The sequence below is a fragment of the Triticum aestivum genome, chromosome 2A (assembly GCF_018294505.1).
Source record: "Triticum aestivum cultivar Chinese Spring chromosome 2A, IWGSC CS RefSeq v2.1, whole genome shotgun sequence".
NCBI classification, from domain to species: Eukaryota; Viridiplantae; Streptophyta; class Magnoliopsida; order Poales; family Poaceae; genus Triticum; species Triticum aestivum.
The window spans coordinates 209,320,840-209,332,877 of NC_057797.1; positions in this window are offsets into that span (position 1 = coordinate 209,320,840).

The following is a 12,038-nucleotide window of genomic DNA, read 5'->3' on the forward strand; positions in this document are numbered from 1 at the left end:
GATGAGGCCGCGCCTGAGGAAGCTTCGTGTCGTTCGCCCCGCGAGGCTTGGCCCCTCGCGAGGGTCTTGGGTCTGTGTTGATGAAGATGGGCTATGCTGCCCCCCCCCCTTTGAGCCACGCCGCAGGAAGGCAAGTCTGGGGACCCCCGTTCCTAGAACGCCGACAGCGGCAGCCCGCCGTGACCACTGGGGCCCGTCGTGGAGGTGGAGCTTGACCTTGGCGTCCCTGCACTGCCACGGCAAGTGGCACATGACCCTGCCGCAGCAAGCGATCCTGACGTGGTGGTCCTGGAAGTGGTGGAGCATCTTCTTGCGGACGGGGAACCTCCTGGCAACTTCTTTCTTCGTGCACGGGCACACGGCGCGGTGGATCACGCCACTGGGCCATGCATCTTGGAGCGAGGACACCGTCTTAACGCGGGGGAGGCTGAGGCGCTCCATGAGCTGCACGCCTCGGCGCGAGGGCGCCATCCCGGTGCTGAGGGGGCAAAGGCTCTCCATGAGCCACATCGCCCACAGCCGGGGGCGGGCGAGGCAGCGAGAGGGATGGTCCAGGAGAGCCCCCGCGGCGCTGACGAGCTTGGCGATGCGGTCCAACAAGTCCTCGTAGAGGTCGTCGACCAGACGGTAGTGCAGGAGCTCGCGTGCCATGAGCAGCGCCGCCTGTGCGCCCGTGGGGGCATGGCGAGCGTGAGACGATGAGATGGCCGGAATCAGTGACGGGGTGGCAGTGCAAACGTCTCGCCACACAAAGGGGTGCAACGAAGAAGCTTGCTGCTTGTTTATCGTCGGGCCGGTGGCGGCGTTGGTGGCGGGCGACAGAGAACAACAGGGAGGTCCAACGACAGGGGCTGTCTGAGTGACACGGGTGGCGAGAGCGGCCCGTAGCTCAGCATGGGCCCGGCGAGCATCGGCCATGAACTTGGTGGAGTGGTGAAGCGCGGATCGACGAAGAGGAAAGCTTCGGTGCACCCCTACCTGGCGTGCCAAATGTCGGATTTCGAGTTCCGGCAAAACCCTTGAGGTTCGAACACTAGGGTGCGCACGAAGATCTCTCCCCCTTCCTAGCTCGCACACTCTACGATCTCATGGCTTAGCTCGACGAACCCAAAAAACATGAGACACAAGATTTATACTGGTTCAGACCACCGTTGTGGTGTAATACCCTACTCTAGTGTGGTGTGGTGGATTGTCCCTTGGGATATGGATGAACAGTTACAAGGGAAGAACAGCCTCGCAAGGAGAGGTGTTCTTGTGCCTGGTGAACTTGAGTGGTTGGGGTGTTATGGATTCGATCTAGGTCTGAATCAGCTGCCCCCTTAATCAGATGCCTCCCTATGGTGGTGGCTAGTCCTATTTATAGAGGCTCTGGTCCACTTCCCAAATATTGGCGGGAAGGAATCCCACAATGGCCAAATTTGTAGGAAGACAACTAGTATAAGCTATCCTGACAAAAGTAGTCTTCGCCTGCCAAAGGCTCTAGTGGTGACGCCGTCTTGGGCTCCACGGTGACCACCGTCCTGTCGTCCTGCTGGTCTTGGTCTTGTTACACCGATATGGAAACCTTTGCCTGATGCCTTGGGACTCCTCATCTGCACTTGTCCCTTTAGCACCAAAGAGGAAACGAGGACACTGCCCACGCTGGCGCCCGCCTGGCTCCAGTCGTCATGGCTTGCGTCACAGAAGCCTCGCGAGGTGCCCCTCATCTTAATCTCTCCACCCCTCGCGAGCCATCCTGATGAGGCCGCCCCTGAGGAGGTCTTACATCGTCCGCCTCGCGAGGCCTGGCCCCTCGTGAGGGTCTTGAATGTTTGGTGGTGAAGATGGGCCATACGGGGCCGTTGGTGGAGCCACGCTGCGGGCCTCAGGTAGGCAAGTCTGGGGACCCTCGTTCCCAAGTGTTGAGTATATGTGTTATGTGCATATTGTGTATTAGGCCTACCTCCTAGTTCCTTGTATAGTTGAGGTCGGTGGCCCACCTTTGTACATCATATACACGTGCCTATGCACGAGGAGCAATACATTGTACAATTCACATATTCTACATGGCATCAGCTTTTTAGGTTTCTTTCCTCGCTTTTGCTCCGCCGCCGCCCGCGCCCAGCGCCGCCACCGCCGCCGCCCCTCCAGGCCCGCGCCCTCCCTGTCGCGATCCGCTGCCGCCGCTTTCCATCTTCTGGCGTTGCCGCCCGCGATCTTCCAATCGCGCTGGCCGCCCTGACCCGAGTCGTCGCTGCCGCTTTTCCCTGCAGTAGCTGCTCCACCCGCTGCTGTCTTTCGCATCGTCTCACCTCGACCATGCACTGCCTGCTGCTTGCTGCTGCCACCACCAATGAATTTCCGTGGAGTTTGCCTTCCCAGAACTTGAGCGGTCTCGCTCTCTTTTCTTTCCCTCGAGATCTTGTGGTCTATTCTTCCTACTCCTTGGTACCTGGCCTTCCTAAGTAACAGACTTACAGCCATGGCACCACGCCACCACCAAAGTTTGGGTTCTGGTGAGTATTTGCATTAAGCGTGGTCGCATGCATCACCCGACCCGCTGCTGCATCGCCGCTTGCATTGCCGCAAGGTCTTGCATCGCTCGCACGCCGCTCACACTGCTCGCCTTGCTGGCACCCGCTCGCCACTCCGGCCGCTCGCCAGCCCCGGACCCTCCTGCGCGCGCCACTCTGGCCGCCACCCAGCCCTGATGGCATCCACTGGCCCATCCACCGTCATCACTGCCGTCCTGCCGCCAGCGTCCTCTGGCGTGGCTCCGCCGCCATACAGCGCGGCCGCTATCTCCGGTGCATCCGGCGTCGCCCCGCCGGCCCGTCCTGACTGGCCGCCTGGCTCGGCTCCGCTGCCCCCGCTGGCGTACGTCGCCGCCCCACCACCAGCGCTCTCTGGTCAGTCCGTCGTTGCCCTGCCGCCGGTGCTGACTCTGCCCGTTGACCCCTTGCTGTTGCGCGGGGCATTCGACGCGCCCGTATACGGGGCTCCGGCGTACTGGTGGCAGTCCTCAGCAGGTCGGCAGGTTTTTTCGGTGGGCCATCCGGCCTACCCGGCACCGTAGTCGCAGCTGGCGCTGCTTCCTATACCGTCTGGAGCATATCCACCGCCGCTGCGGGGCAGTGGCTATGGCGTCCCCATGGCGTCTCCGTCCCCCTCGCCAGCCCTGCCGCCGGCGCCCTGGGACCTGGTGCTCCTTCCCGCACTGCATGCCGCTCCTACGCCAAACAACTACACCGGAGGTGATGATTGGTACATGGACACCGAGGCTACGGCTCACATGTTTGCTCATCCTTGTAATCTTGCTTCCTTCACTCCCGTCAGCACCAACCGCTGCATCATTGTCGGCAACGGTTCCACACTTCCTATCACACATGTCGGGTACACTTCTTTTCCTTCTAATTCCATACCTATTACTTTGTCTAACATACTTGTGTCACCTTATCTTATTAAGAACCTTATTTCCGTTCGTCATTTAACTCGTGAAAATCCTGTTACTGTTGAATTTGACAAGATTGGGTTTTGTGTCAAGGACGCTCGCACCAGGATTGTACTTCACCGATGTGACAGCCTCGACGAGCTCTATCCGGTGCATTCGCCGTCCACCTCCACCACCGCACAGATTGCTCTCTCCGCCGGTGTCGATCTCTGGCACGCTCGTTTGGGTCATCCCAACCCCACCACACTTCGTCACATTCTTAAGAGTTTCAGTTTTAGTTGTCATAAGATAGAGGATCACACCTGTCATGCCTATCGTGTCGGCAAACATGTTCGCCTCCCGTTTAATAACTCCACCACCATAGCTTCTTTTCCTTTTCAATTGATTCATGGCGATGTGTGGACCTCTCCGGTTCCTAGTAATTCGGGCTATTTATATTATCTGGTTATCCTTGATGACTATTCTCATTATGTGTGGACTTTTCCTTTGCGCAGAAAGCCGGATGCACTCTCCACTTTGACGGCTTTTTACTCCTATGTCAGCAGGCAGTTTGGGCGTCCCATCCTTGCTCTTCAGACTACAATGGAAAAGAGTTCGACAACCTTGCTTTCTGCACTTTTCTGTCGCACCACGGCACAGTTTTTCGTCTCACATGCCCGTATACTTCCTAGCAGAACGGTCGAGCCGAACGCGTCCTTTGCACTCTGAACGACTGCATTCGCACGCACCTGTTCCATGCTAATGTGCCGCCTCGTTTCTGGCCGGACGCCCTCGCCATTGCTTCTCTTCTCCTTAACCTTCGCCCTTGCCGCCCACGGTGGAACTATGCACCTCACCACCTTCTCTTCGGTACGCCACCATCCTATGATGGCTTGCATATTTTCGGGTGCCTCTCCTATCCTAGTATTGCCGACTCCGCTCCTCACAAACTCGCACCTCGTTCTGTCGCTTGCATCTTCATCGGCTATCCCCCAAACTCCAAGGGATATCGGTGCTACGATCCCGTCTCCCACCGTGTCTTCACTTCCCGGCACGTTTACTTTGATGAGCATGTGTTTCCGTTTCACCATGTACCCCCGGCTATTCCTCCCGCCACCGGTGACGCGGGCTCCTCGACGCCTCTCCCAGGGTGCTCGAGCGCCTCTCTTGGCCTGCCCCTGGCTTTGAGGCGTGCCCCCCGCATGCGGCGCCTCCTACAGCTGCGGCGCTGGCGCCCCCGAAGTTGGCTCCCGCGGCCCCACCGACGCCCACGGCACCCCTGGCGCTCGCCCCCCCAGCGCACGTGCCCCCCCGGTGCCCGCGGCCCCCACGGCGCCCCCGGTGCTCGTGCCCGTACGAGCGTTTTTCGCCTAAGCTCACGCTACGCCTCGGATGACTATGTCCATGTGGCGTCCACCTCTGAGTTGTCGCCGTTGCCATCCTCTGTTCGAGCCGCTCTTCGTGACCCACTCTGGATGGCTGCGATGAAAGAGGAGTTTGACGCCCTGTTGCGCAACCGGACGTGGCAGCTTGTTCCCCGTCCCCGGCACGCCAACGTGATTACCGAGAAGTGGGTCTTTAAACACAAGCTCCGTCCTGATGGTACCCTTGATCGCTATAAAGCACGTTGGGTCGTTCGTGGCTTCCGACAGCGTGCTGGCATCGACTTCACCGACACCTTCGCTCCGGTCGTCAAGCCCGACACGATACACACGGTTCTCCACCTTGTGGTCTCCCGTGCTTGGCCGATGCATCAGATGGACGTCTCCAACGCCTTCCTCCATGGTCACCTCGAGGAGCAGGTATTCTGCCAGCAGCCCACTGGGTTTGTTGACCCGACGCTTCCCGACCACGTGTGCCTGCTTTCGCGGTCCTTGTACGGACTCAAGCAGGCTCCGCGCGCTTGGTACCAGCGCATCGCGATGTTTCTCCACCAGCTTGGGTTCCGCTCTACTCGCTCGGACGCCTCGCTCTTCGTCTATCATCAGGGCTCTGACATGGCCTACTTGCTGCTCTATGTCGACAACATCATCCTTACAGCATGTACGGCTAGTCTCCTCAGTCAGCTCACGGCTCGTCTTCGCGCTGAGTTCGCCATCAAGGACTTGGGTCCTTTGCACTACTTCCTCGGTGTCGAGGTGGTGCGCCGTCCAGATGGCTTCTTCCTTCATCAGCGGAAGTGTGCTCACGAGCTCCTGGAGTGCGCCGGCATCCTTAACTGCAAGCCCGCCGCTACGCGTGTTGATACGAAGGCCAAGCTTCCTGCCATGGATGGTTCTCCTGCTTCGGATGCTGTTTTCTATCGGTCTATCGTTGGTGCTCTCCAGTACCTCACTTTGACTCGACCGGAGATCCAGTATGTCGTGCAGCAGGTGTGTCTTCATATGCATGCTCCTCGAGACGCTCACTGGGCTGCCGTCAAGCGGATTCTTCGCTATATCTATGGCACTATGGATCTTGGCGTCACGCTTCACGCCTTCGCCGACACCGCCCTCACCGCCTACTCCGATGCAGACTGGGCGGGCTCTCCTGACACTTGTCGCTCCACTTCGGGCTATTGTGTCTACCTTGGACCCTCGCTTATCTCGTGGTCGTCCAAGCGGCAGCCTACGGTCTCTGTTCCAGTGCTGAGGCTGAGTATCGTGCGGTGGCCAACGCCGTCGCCGAGTGTTCGTGGCTTCGCCAGCTGCTTCAGGAGCTCTATTGCCCTATTGACCGTGCCACGATGGTCTACTGCGACAACGTCTCGGCAGTCTACCTCTCCGCTAACCCGGTGCATCATCGGCGGACCAAGCATATTGAGTTGGATATTCATTTTGTTCGGGAACAGGTGGCCCTTGGCCATATTCGTGTTTTACACGTCCATACTTCCCAACAATTTGCAAATATTATGACCAAGGGCTTGCCTACGGCGTCATTTGAGGAGTTCCGGTCCAGTCTTTGCATCAGCCGCGGTGCCGCTTCGACTGCGGGGGGTGTTGAGTATATGTGTTATGTGCATATTGTGTATTGGGCCTACCTCCTAGTTCCTTGTATAGTTGAGGTCCGTGGCCCACCTTTGTACATCATATATACGTGCCTATGCACGAGGAGCAATACATTGTGCAATTCACATATTCTACACCAGGGTCTTGAATCTTGCACCTACGAAAATTGACTTGCGTGAGGGCGTAGTGTCTTGCTCTCATCAATCTCTCCCTCTGTATTTCAAGGTGGGCCCCCTTTCCTCTAATCAAAATTTGTCAATTAATCCCTTATGCAAAGTTTCGAGTAATTATTTTTGATAGGTGTAGCAAAGCTCAACCCGTGGCCCTGGTAATCGTCCCTCCAGGCATGTGATTGATGGCATCGTCGCTTACACATTCTGGCATATCTACTGCGAGAGAAATAGGAGGGTATTTTTTTAGGTTGCTTACCACATGGACCATGTGGTAGAGTTGTGAACCATGATCTTTGTTAATCTTGTACGAGTGTTTTTTTTGTTTTTTGGTTATATTCAAATATTCTTTCCTTCCATAGAATTTGCAGAGCTCCTACTATATTTCGAAGAAAAAAGAATCTACTTGCACAGACGCGCTGATGCCAGCAACCAGTCCCACGGTCGTACGACCGAGCCATGAGAAGAGGAAAAAGAAAAAAAGGATCATAAATGAGGAGATACATATCAGGGGTGTTTATGTAAATGACATCTACGTGGGCAGCTGCGCCGGACCCATGGTGAATGACTTGCTCACAATTAGGATGATGTACATTTCTAAACATTATAATATTCAACTGGCATACCTCGAATACTTTTAAGACCTATGATGCATTTTACTTATAAAGATTATTAGGGAGCAAGCTATCCGAGGATTCTTTCTTCCGTCGTAAGTCATTGGTGTCGCATGACGTGCCTATAATTGATCAGGTTTAGTTCCAGTCCAAGTGATCTACTGAAAGTTTACTAAAGATCAAGAGAACATTATAGGTAAAACCTTTCTTGATACATAAAGTTTAGAGAAGTTGCTAATCCTCTCATCGCGATAACAGCCTCATTTTATATTCACTGACGAAAACACATATTTGCATAAAAAGTGCTCAAGTGCAGAAACAATATTAGCACAGAATCTCAGTATCAGACCCATAATGAAAGATTCATAGATGAAAATGGATTGTGGGATCCAGACTACTAGATTCAAACCAGTCGAACTAATTCTAAACCTATATGATTCAACAACTTTCACTAATCCATATTAGTAAATGGGAATGCCATATCCATCGAACCCTGGTCATATCCACCTGTAGATGGATGTCTTAGATCATCAAATCCTTGGTTATGGCATGCATAACACTGACCTGAAACAAATTAACCAACAAACTCTTAACAGAAAACTACAAATATTCATAGCTAATTCACTATATGGTCATGAAGACGAGGATTAGTACCATTTTCATTTGGTTCTAGGGGGCAGCAGAAATAGTATTTTCTTCCAAATATCTCTTTCACTTCGGCGAAGAACAGTGCCACTCTGGAATCACTTGACCTAGGGTTCTCAATCTTTACAGTGAAATTGCAATGGTGGAAAACGTTGTGATAGTATTCCACATTAAAGCATTGGTGACAAATTTCCTCAATCTGCCAGTCAAGACCCTAAAACGAAATATAAATCTTTATTAGTACAGTTTTTCTGGTCATTTTCTTGTGGTTTTAACAATTAAAATACTCAAAAGTTATATACAGACCTTGAGATTAATATTTCTTTCAGCATATTTTTCGAATGCCAACATCACCTCCTTAGTCATCCAGTTTTTCCCGTTTTGAATAATCTCTTCGTCAGGAACTTCACACCTATATGCACAGCCAACACAAAATTGCATTTTCTGTTCAAGTAGTAGAACAAATAGAAACCGGAATATCGTGACATCATGTTCAATGATTGATAAGCTTTTGGGTTTTGGCCCCAACACATATTAAGAAGCACGTAACATCGAAAGGAAAGTAAATTAACTAGATATATATGTGTGGTGCAGAGTTGCTAACACCTAAATATGCTTTTAAGGTTGGTATACGTACTGGTTGCTCAGAAATTGTGTGCCTCTCATGGCCCGTGATCCCTTTCATTATCTAAAATAATGAATATTGGGGAAAACACTATGGTGTATGTAGAGGAACCAATAAACATACATGAACATTATCAATATCTTCTACTATTTTGCTATATATAAGAACCAATAAACATACATGAACTCATCATTTTCATGGAACATGATCTGGCAAAGGCTAGAAATATGAAGTTAGTGCTTTGCTTGTTTGAGCAATTGTTGGGATTAAAGATCAATTTTAACAAAAGTGAATTGTTCTGTTTTGGGAGAGCCAAAGATGAACAAGATGCTTACAGACAATTGTTCAGATGTGGATTGGGTTCCCTACTGTTTAGCTACTTGGGCATACCAATTCACCATTGTAAATTATCCAATAAGGAGTGGAAGTATATCGAAGATCGATTTGAAAAAAACCTAAGCTGCTGGAAGGGTAAGCTTATGTCTTATGGTGGTCGGCTAATTCTGATAAACTCAGTGTTAACCAGTATGCTGATGTTCCTATTGTCTTTCTTTGAAGTGCCCGTAGGGGTACGGAAAAGATTAGACCTCTATTGATCTCGATTTTTCTGGCAAAGCAATGAAATAAAGACAAAATACAGGCTAACCAAGTGGGATATTATCTGTAGACCGAAGGACCAAGATGGGCTAGGGATTGAGAACTTAGAGGTCAAGAATAGATGCCCGCTTAGCAAATGGCTATACAGGCTTTCTGTTGAAACTGAGGTTACGTGGGTACAAATTTTGTGTAATAAGTACCAGCAATCTAAGAACTTGGACCAAGTTACTGTAAAGCCCAATGACTCGTCTTTCTGGAAGGGGTTAATGAGGATGAAGGCAACCTTCTTTGAAAGGACTAAATTTATCATTGGAAACGGTAACACAACTAGATTCTGGGAAGATACATGATTAGGGGAGACGCCTCTAGCCACACAATATCCTACTCTTTATAATATTGTACAATGTAACGACGCTTATATTGCTACATTATTACAGTCTGTTCCATTAAACATCCAGTTCAGGAGGTCCCTAGTAGGGACCGATGGGACTCCTGGCTGCATCTCGTGTGGAGTGATCGACTAGATTCGATTCACTGGAAATTATCTATGAATGGGGTATTCACAATGAAGTTTATGTATTTGGACCTAATTGATTCTGGTCCAATTTCAAAATCAATACATATTTGGAAGATTAAAGTGCCTTTAAGAATCAAAATCTTCATGTGATTTCTACACAAGGAAGTGATTCTGACCAATGATAATTTGCAAAGCAAAGATGGGAGGGTAGTAAACGATATTGTTTTTGTGACCAGGATGAAACCATACAACACCTCTGTTATGGCGCTGCTAGAAGGAGGGCGCGAGAGGGCCGGCCGGGGGCCTTTTGCCCACAGCCGGGCAAGATGGAAGGGATTTCCTTCTTAATTCTTGCTTGATTATATTGATACATCTCCTCTCTTTATATAGAGAGGTTTACTTGACTCCCAAGCAAGGCTTACCTGACCCCTAAGCAAGCGACCATTATCTCTAATTAATCCTAAGACTAACGGGCTATACCGCCAGCCCAGGCCATTAGGCCCATTACGTACTCTAACACCACCCCACCTGGACATGCAGCTCGTCCTCGAGCTGCAGCCTAACCAACTTATACCATGACTCAACGCAACACAGACCTAACACCTAAAAATAAGCCTTTTACATCTCAGCTTATTTTATTACTCTCAACCTGAAATGGACTGGGACGATTTATTTTGGACCTCTATACAAAAAGTGGATACCATCCGCACGTCGGACGTGCACGTGTACAGCCACCTGGATCCCATGGACACCATTTGGACAAAAGGAGTGCATGTGTATGGCCACCTGGAAGTGGTTGCAAGAGCAACCAGCAGAGGCGCCCTCGCGACGGCCGGCGGCGGAATGGAGTGGTGCTACACGGTGCGCTCCTGTCGGTGACACCATGCCTTCTCCCCGCCGGATGGTTGTTGGTCGGCACCGCACATAGAAGAGTGGAGGGCTATTGATGGAGAATGGCGAGGAGGGGTGCGCCTCCCCAACCGTTGATGTCGCGGACTTTGAGGGCGCTATCCGTGGGGAAAACAGCATGCCCAAGATCCCCGACGCAGCGGACGAGATCGAGGTCCTTTGCAGACCACGCAACTGGGAGGAGCGGCAACTGCAGACCACGCAACTCCCACACACGCCGACGCACTAGGAGGCCGCGTGCAGCAGCCTGCAGCCTCACCGCCGCCGACACGTGGCGGGTAGTGATCCAAGCTAGAAGCTGTGACGGCGATGGCGGGAACTTGATCTGCTGGATGAGGACGCCCTGGGGAAGCGGTGATGGCGACGGCAGGAACTTTATCTGGTGGATCGGGACTCCCGTCGGCGCGGTCGATGCGGGGCCGGAGCTGACCGGCGATGGCTGCTGCAGTTGCAGCGGCTGCTGCGGCGGAGCGCCGGTCGCGGCGGAGGTTGCCAGGAGCGGTGGCTGCCACTGCAGCCAGGGCGGTGGTGGCGGTGGATGGCAGCTGCTACAGCGGCCCGGTGAGCGCGGCGGAGGCCACCTGGTGCGGCGGCTGCCATGATAGCCAGGACGGGGCGGTGGTGGCGGTGGATGGCAGCTGCAGCGGCTGCTGCTGCAGCCCGGCGAGCGCGGCGGAGGAAGCCTGGTGCGGCGGCTGCCACGGCAGCCATGACGGGGCGGTGGATGGCAGCTGCAGCAGCCTGGCGAGCGTGGCGGGGGCTGCCTGGTGCGGCGGTTGCCACGGCAGCCATGGCGGCGCAGTGGCGGTGATGGGCGGCGCAGCCGGGTGTGGCCCGTAGGACCCGGCCAAGAACAAGCGGATCTCCTGGATCGCCTGTGTTAGGTCCCACAACGCCCCGGACACCTCCTCCGGGGTGAGGACGAACGGGGGCGGGTGCGACGGAGGATCCCGGCGTGGGAAGGAGCGGGGCGACGGTCGTGGTGGTCGCCTGAGGCGACGAGGTGACCGGCAGCGGAAGAGACTGGTTGGGCGGCGGTGAAGACATGATCGAACCGAAGCTAGCTGATGCCAAATTGTTATGGCGCTGCTAGAAGGAGGGCGCGAGAGGGCCGGCCGGGGGCCTTTTGCCCACGGTCGGGCAAGATGGAAGGGATTTCCTTCTTAATTTTTGCTTGATTAGATTGATACATCTCCTATCTTTATATAGAGAGGTTTACTTGACTCCCAAGCAAGGCTTACTTGACCCCTAAGCAAGCGACCCTTATCTCTAATTAACCCTAAGACTAACGGGCTATACCGCCAGCTCAGGCCATTAGGCCCATTACGTACTCTAACAACCTCTTTCCCCAATGTCCTCTCACCAAGCTTCTATGGCATACGATTCATGTAGCCTTTATTGTCAGTCCTCCAATTAGTATTAACATGTTATATGGGACGTGGCTAAATGGAGTGGAGCCAAATACTGCGGGACATATTTGGATAGGAGTATGCATATTAGTTTGGGCTATATGGAACTGTAGAAATGACATGACTTTTAAACAAACAAAATCTTATTAATTTTTT